Source organism: Sapajus apella, unplaced genomic scaffold, assembly GCF_009761245.1.
Source record: "Sapajus apella isolate SASKATOON/1434 unplaced genomic scaffold, GSC_monkey_1.0 scaffold182, whole genome shotgun sequence".
Taxonomy (NCBI): Eukaryota; Metazoa; Chordata; class Mammalia; order Primates; family Cebidae; genus Sapajus; species Sapajus apella.
Window position 1 is genome coordinate 1,286,740 of NW_022437122.1, and position 8,277 is coordinate 1,295,016.

The 8,277-nt window shown below is 46.6% G+C and overlaps 1 long non-coding RNA gene across 1 annotated transcript; it reads right to left on the reverse strand.

Moving 5' to 3' along the window:
• Positions 1-2,496: 2,496 nt before the first annotated feature.
• Positions 2,497-4,277, reverse strand: LOC116543158. The gene is made up of 2 exons (XR_004265495.1): positions 4,234-4,277; positions 2,497-2,660 (listed from the first exon to the last, which is right to left on the reverse strand). It is a non-coding gene; the product is annotated as an uncharacterized LOC116543158 (long non-coding RNA).
• Positions 4,278-8,277: the final 4,000 nt, after the last annotated feature.

The following is an 8,277-nucleotide window of genomic DNA, read 5'->3' on the forward strand; positions in this document are numbered from 1 at the left end:
GTGACAGAGCAAGATTCTGTCTCTGGTGAAAAAAAAAAAAAAAAAGAACTTTTTTCTGATATCCAGGACCCCTTCTATCGAAAAGAAAAATGCCATCAAAAGAAATCAGTCACCCCCATTACAGTGTGCAGGTTAAGAGCACTGAGTTACACCTTTTCCTCCAAGGGCTGGTCCCCAGATGCAACCTGGGCAGTCCTATAGATAGATGCCTACGGTCTGCTGCGGCTCCCCCACCCGAGGCCTTTGCGCAGGCTGGGCTCAACCCACTCACCTGGACCTGATGAAGGGGAAAGGGAGGAAGGCTAAAGGTGTGGGGCAAGGGACGGTGAGGAGAAAGAAGGAAGACAGACACTACAGCACTCCATGGTCAGTGGCATAGAGGAGGCCAGCCACCTGCTGTCAGGGTCACTTTCACAACCTCCTGCCACTTCCATGCATGGGAGGGACAGGGCCGGGCCTGGTGCTACCTGGGAGGAGCATGCATCCATAACCTGGCTCCGGTCCCCACCCGTGCCCCTTCCCCTCTGGAACTCCCACCCTCACCCTCATTGCTGGGTTTCTCTGCCGGGTCAGTCTTTCCTTCAGGTGAAACCTCTGGCACTGTTTGTAGGTAAAATCAGGGCCCCGGCTTTATTCTGGGAAGTTCTGAATAATAATTACTGGGGGAAGAGGGAGGAAGCAACCAGGTAAATCAAAAAAGTAAGGAGTAGCCGCTGCTGAGGTCTCCGCCACTGTGTTGTCACTGTGCTGTCACGGTGCTGCTGTCAGCACACCCGGGCCCACCCAAGCCTTTCCATTTCTTACCTACGTTTGGTCTCATTAATGCACGTCTAGAAATACATTTGAATGAAAAACAATCCAGGATATATGCATACATTGATTTTCAGGGATGTTTAGCAAGGCTATTTGCGTAGGAAAATTGGAGCTAGGCAAATGACTAACAATAGGCGACTGATTCTAAATCATGGAAATTCGTTAAGCAGACTTTTTGTTTTTAGACAGGGCCTCACTCTTTGCCCAGAAGCAGTGCAGTGGCATGATCATGGCTCAGTGCAGTCTCCAACTCCTGGGATCAAGTGATCCTCCAGCCTCAGCTTCCTGAGTAGCTGGGATTACAGATTCACACCACCACCCCTTGCTAATTTTTAAAATTTTTTGTGGTGATGGGAGCCTCTCTGTGTTGCCAGGCTGGTCTTGAACTCCCAGGCTCAAGCCATCCTTGAGCCTTGATCTCCTGAAGTCCTGGGATTGTAGGTGTGGCCCGCCACACCAGCCTTTTAGTAGAATTTATTGCTCACATTTAAAGTCATTTTACGGGAGAATATTTATGATCGACAGAAAATGCTCACTATAGGCCAGGCAGGATGGCTCACGCTTATGATCCTAGCACTTTGGGAGGCCGAGGCAGGCAGATCACTAAAAGTCAGGAGTTCGACACCAGCTGGGACAACATGGTGAAACCCTGTTTGTACCAAAGATACAAATATTAGCTGGGCATGGAGGTGTGTGCCTGTAGTCCCAGCTACTTGGGAAAGCTGAGGTGGGAGAATTGCTTGATCCCTGGAGGCAGAGGTTGCAGTGAGCTGAGATCATGCCACTGCACTCTATCCTGGGCAACAGAGTGAGGCTCCAGCTCAAAAAAAAAAAAAAATGCTCACTATATATTGAGTGGGGGAAAGCAGTTTACAAAATAGGTTTTGGGAATGGGTGCAGTGGCTTACGCCTGTAATCCCAGCACTTTGGGAGGCCAAGGAGGGTGCATCACATGATCAGTAGTTCAAGACCAGCCTGGCCAACATGGTGAAACCCCATCTCTACTAAAAATAAAAAACTTAGACGGGCGCAGTGGTGGACACCTGTAAAAACAGTTATTCGGGAGTCTGAGGCAGGACAACTGCTTGAACCTAGGAGGTGGAGGTTGCAGTGAGCCGAGATTATGCCACTCGCTGCACTCTAGCCTAAGGGAAAAAAAAACAGGTTTTGGCTTAAAAAGAAAACAGGGAGATATAATATGGATAGACAAAGACAGGAAAGTGATATCCCTAGGTGGCTAGATGCTAGGCATAAGTTTTATACCATGTTATTTTTGTTTGTTTATTTGTTTTGAGATGAAGTTTCACTCGTTGCCCAGGCTTGAATGTAGTGGTGCAATCTTGGGTCACTGCAATCTCTGCCTCCTGGGCTCAAGCAATTCTGCTGCCTCAGCCTCCTGAGTAGCTGGGGTTAGAGGCGTCTGCCACTACGGCTGGCTAACTTTTGTATTTTTAGTACAGACAGTGTTTCACCGTGTTGGCTAGGCTGGTCTCAAATTCCTGACCTCAGGCGATCCACCGCATCAGCCTCCCAAAGTGCTGGGATTACAGGCGTGAGCCACCATACCCGGCCGCCATGTTATTTTTGTAAAAATAAGAGAAAAAAGGATATTTTTTAAATCTCAGGGTTGAACATTTGGGGGTGGTCAGCAGTTCACTCACCAGTGCTTGTGGGCTTTGTTCCCTCCCTGGAAAGGGATGGAGAATTCCATGTCCAAAGGGAGCCTCTGCCGTCCACGGTTCTGAGCTTCAAGTCACTAAGACTTCTTCCAAACTTGTGTGATGAGGAGACTCCGATGTTGGCCTCAGTTCCCAGGCTGAACTCAGCAGATCAGCCCATGAAAACTTCTGTACTGAGACAAAAGGAAATGAACTGTCAGAAAGCAACACCTATTGTCCTGGTCTTGACACTAAGGAAGAGGACAGGTGACAAAGAAACTGAAGACAGGTGGTGGAGAGAGGTATAACATTCCAGCTCCTCAATCTAGAAATGCTAGCAGGACCAACAACAGCTTCATAGACCAGGCTGGGCACGGTGGCTCATGCCTATAGTCCCAGCATTTTGGGAGGCCAAGGCGGGTGGATCACCAGAGGTCAGGAGCTTGAGACCAGCCTGGCCAACATGGTGAAACCTTGTCTCTACTGAAAATACAAAAATTAGCAGAGGTTACGGTGAGCCAAGATCACTCCACTGAGCTCCAGCCTGAGCAACAGAGTGAGACTCCATCTCAAAAAAACAAAAACAAAAACAAAAATTAGTCCCAGGGTCAGAATCTCCCCGTGAAGATTCTTCATAAGAAAAAAGACAGGATTATAACTCATCAATAGCTGCAGGGCAGGCCACGGGAGATGGGGAAAGAACAAAAATTTTCCAAATAATCAAAATTGGAACTCTGACTTTTCAGGTCCGAGCTTGCTTTTTAAATCTCAAGCTAATCAGAACTTTGCCAGGGCCAAATTTAGTGAGCCTCCATCACAAAGAGTTCTTCCCAAACCAACCAAGCTGTTTCCTTTAATTCTTCAGATAAGGAAATAATGACATTTTAACTTAAAACCTTACTTAAAGTACAGGAACAAAATAAGATAAAGTACTAATGTTTACATTAAGCTACGTTTACAGATAATTGTCAATTGGTCTAAAACAAATTCACCAAGGGATTAATGTATTTGTGTAGAACCGTAAATTAATGTAAAAAATATAACTGACTTCATCTCATTTGTTTTATGTGTTAGGTGCACTGTGATGTAATGATAGCATCAGTGCAACTTAAAGTAACTAAATTAATAATTGTACTTACTATTAAGTGTTCTCAAATATATACATATATATATATGTATATATTTAGACATAGTCTTGCTCTGTCACCCAGGCTGGAAGTGCAGTGGTGCAATCTTGGCTCACCGCAACCTCTGCCTCCTGGGTTCAAGTGATTCTCGTGCCTCAGCCTCCTAAGTAGTTGGGATTATAGGCATATGCCACCACGCCCAGCTAATTTTTGTATTTTTAGTAGAGATGGGGTTTCACCATGTTGGCCAGGCTGGTCTCAAACTCCTGACCTCAAGTGATCCACCTGCCTTGGCCTCCTAAAGTGCCAGAATTATAGGCATGAGCCACTGCGCCCAGCCTCAAATGAGTAACTTTTAAGTGAAACCATTCAATTTAGATTTGGAGACTGGTAAGGGAACCAAAGTTTTCTATTGAATGTTGGGGGAAAATAGTAATATAAGATTATTATCCAGGGACAGTAGGTTGTTGAAAATGAATCATGTTATAAACATCTACCTAAGACACAGGATTGAGAAGTAGGTAAACTTCTGAAAGTTCAGAATACTAGCATCACTTAAGTAATATGCCAACAACCTGAAGAAATCCAGTCTCTACTAAAAATACAGAAAATTTGCCGGGCATGGTGGCATGCACCTGTAATCCCAGTTACTAGGGAGGCTGAGGCAGGAGAATCGCTTGAGCCCAGGCGGCAGAGGTTGTAGTAAGCCAAGATCATGCCAGTGAACTCCAGCCTGGGTGACAGAGCAAGACTCCGTCTTAAACAAATAAATAAATAATATGTAAACTCCTGCATAATACCTTGATAACATGTTTTTACCAACCCTAAGGGTAAATGCTAAATATGTTAACTCAATAGCAAGTAAAATAAAATGTGAGTCAATTTAAAATTTTTGGCTGGTGCGGTGGCTCATCCCAGTACTTTGAGAGGCCACGGCAGTCAGGTCAGTTAAGGTCAGGAGTTCAAGACCAGCCTGGCCAACATGGTGAAACCCTGTCTCCACTAAAAATACAAAAATTAGCTGGGCGTGGTGGCACACACCCGTAATCCCAGCTACTCGGGAGGCTGAGACAGGGGAATCACTTGAACCCGGATGGCAGAGTTGCAATGAGCCAAGATTGTGCCACTGCACTCCAGCCTGGGCAACAAAGTGAGGCTCAAACAAACAAACAAACAAACAAAAAAACTAAATAAATAAAATAAAAATTTTAATTGCTAATGCCCTGTTTTCTAATTTGGCACCTTTTAAATGTTTATAAGCAGATGGCTGAGTTGTATTTTTCTACATAAATTCAGATGAAATAATATTGTCCAAACTAAATACTGATATTCTAAAGAAAAGTTTATGAGGTATTTAATGTCCATAATATGTATTTGAAGCAGGAATTTTTTAACACCCCCCATGCCCCCCATTGAAGAAGAAACTCGAATCTCCTCTTTAAATCCTGTCTCCCTCTTGTCCCCCGAGAGGCTGTCAGGTTTGAGAAGTGGCAGGGACTGGCTGGAAAGGCACTCACTCCTGCCATAGCCCCCACATATGGAGAACCCACGCATCCAAGGAGCCGGGTGGAAAGAGATAAAGCTGGTGGGACCCTTGCCCTCTGCTAGGATGTGGGGAGAGCAGGCCTTTCCGGATATCCAGGCGGGCCGGGGTCGTGGCCGGAGTCCAGGCATCTGCACCAGCTCTGGCCCACACACCATCCCAAGGCTGCCAGCCAGCCCTGCAGGGGCAGCATGTTCCAAAGTGTTGAACTCCAGAATCCATCGGAAATTATAAGGCCAATTAAATGCCCTCGGTTTAGAGCTCTGGTGAGGCCTAAAAGGCTTCAAACAGCTCCTTCAATCCCAATGACGTTTTGCAACTTATTGTCCCCAGAAATTTCCCAGTGCCTATCACTGTGAGTGGGAGGGAGCAGGGCCTTGGCCTCCCCTCCAAGTGGCTGGGGAGTGACTGCCTTAGTGTCCCAAAGCAGGGACTGGACCGAATCCCACTCAAGACCAGAAAACCAGAGGGATGCAGAACCTAAGGCAGCTGCTGGTTCCCTGGGGACACAGCCTGGGGAGGGTGTCCTGGCTGACAGCCTGTCTCAGGGACATCTGCTCACAGGTCCCTGGGAGCTGTCATCATCTTTTTCAGAATCTGCCATGTTGCCATGCACCCCTAAACAAACAAGACACCCATTCTGCAAGTCTCCCCATCTCAGTTGCCCTTTTGGAGGTTGCTAGTGACAGGAAGAAAAGAATGCCTTCCTTGAGGTTTCCCATTCAAATGCTTATCGGCTTTGCATCCTGTGCCATAAAATTGTAAAATAAGATACCAAGATATCCAGACAAGATGGACTCTCTGTGCCTATTAGAGGAGCTCCAATTTTCTTTTCTTTTTTTTCTTTTCTTTCCTTCTTTTTGAGACAGGATCTCACTGTCACCCAGGCTGAAATGCAGTGGTGCAATCTCAGTTCACTGCAACCTCCATCCTCCATCTCCTGGGTTCAAGCAATTCTCTCGCCTCAGCCTCCCAAGTAGGTGGGATTACAGGTGCACACCACCACACCCAGCTAATTTTTTGTATTTTCAGTAGAGATGAGGTTTCACCACGTTGGCCAGGCTGATCTCAAACTCCTGACCTCAAGTCAGAACTCCACCTCGGCCTTCCAAAGTGCTGACATCACAGGCATAAGCCACTGCACCCAGCCAGAGCTGTACATTTAAAAGCAGAACCCTGTGGCCATAGCAGGGTGAGAAAGAGTACACCTTGGTTTCTCAACAAGCAGCTCTTGACAAACATCCTGCTTTACAGCTCTGAACCAGAAAAGTTTTAGTAACCACAGCCAGGATAAACTGCAGCCAGAAAGCTACTCCTCAAAACCTACCCCATTCTGTCCCCCATCCCACCCCCACCCCACAAAATGAACAGCTGACAAAGACTTTTGGTTTGGGGCTTGAAACCCTCCCAATCAGGGCTGGATTATTTGACCAATCAGAATTGAAGTAGTTTTAATCCTTCATTAGCATAAATACACTAAGACTATGGGCTAGAAATGTTCTTATTTAAGCCAGACCCTCCCTTTGTTCTTTGAAGAGGACACTTTCATTTGTACTGAAGGCTGTGCCTCCCAGGTCTGTGAATTTTTTTTATGGAAAGTAAAGCTCTCCCTTTTTCCTCTGCTGATCTCATGGTCTTTTGTTAACCCCCACTAGGCCTTTCTAAACAGGGCCACAACAGGAAGGTCTGATAATGGTGAAAGGTGACTAAGATAGGGCCCACCTTGCATATTTTTAGAAGCCTTAGTAATAATAATATAATCCAACCTCCTCCTATGACAGATAAAGAAACTGAGGCTCACTGGAGTGATGGGCCAGGCATGGGTGGCATACTACCTTCAGTCCACAAAGACAGCCCTGATAAAGCCTGGGGAAGTTTGTTAGGAGAGTTACCCACCTAATTTCTATCCACCTAGCTACTAATGGCTGGAAAACTGTAGTTTCTACCTATCTTGAATGAAGACCTGTATATAAGCTCCATGTCTATGTGTATTTGTGTGTGTGTGTGTATGTGTGTGTGTGTGTGTATTTGCTGTATAGAGACTTTGCATTCTTTCTGACTTAGCATTATATGGTGAGCTTTTCCCAGTGCCATGCAGGAGGCTCTCAAATACGTTTGTAGGAAGAATGCCAGACAGTCTTTGAAAAACCTCAGCTTTAAGAGCCACCCTATATTCAACTGGTATAGTTGAATGTGTCTCACAAGTCCTATTGCCATGCCTTTAGGTTTCTTAAATCAGTTTTACCTGTCAAAAAAGTGCTGCTGAGAACACCCCTGTTAAGTCTTTGCATTTCTGACTCTTTATAAGTGATTCCTAGTACTAGAATTGTCACATTAAAGCCCACAGATCTTTTGGTGCAGTGCTTAGTTGCGTACTCAAAGGACTGTGCTAGTCTACACATCCAGCGGAATGAGGGTGCTCACTTTCTTTCATTGCTGGTGAGATGACTATTTGTTATGAGAGGGGGAAAGTGACACAGTCCATATGCAGCTAGATGGTGGTCACGTGGTGTATTCTAGAAGCATCACTTTCTCTGCTTGTGCCACTGGCCCATTGTGCTTGGCATCTCCAGTACACCCAGCACCATGCGTGTTGCTGACTCAGTGAATGTGTTCTTCCCTCGCATTCCATCTCTCATCCCAACTCCCGTAGGTCACAGCCCGATCGATCTCTGGGGCTGTCATTTTCCCGCTCCTCTTCAGTGGAAAACAGGAAGACACGTCCCGCGGGGGCGTCCGCAGGGTTGGCAGCGACAGCAGCAGTGTCTGAGGCGGCGGGTGGGAAATGGCGGAGTATCTGGCCTCCATCTTCGGCACCTGAAAGACAAAGTCAACTGTTACTTTGTTTCAAAATTGGAGCATGTCGTCACGGAGACAGGTGCTCTCGGTTGCACAATAAACCGACGTTTAGCCAGACCATCTTGATTCAAAACCTCTTTGCTGATCCCCGAAACCGCGCGCAGACGGCTGACAGCTCACACGGTGCGGCCCGCGACACCGAGATGCAGGAACGCCGTGATGACTGTGCTGAGGAGGACGCCGAGATGCAGGAATGCCGTGATGACTGTGCTGAGGAGGACGCCGTGATGACTGTGCTGAGGAGGACGCCGTGATGACTGTGCTGAGGAGGACGCCG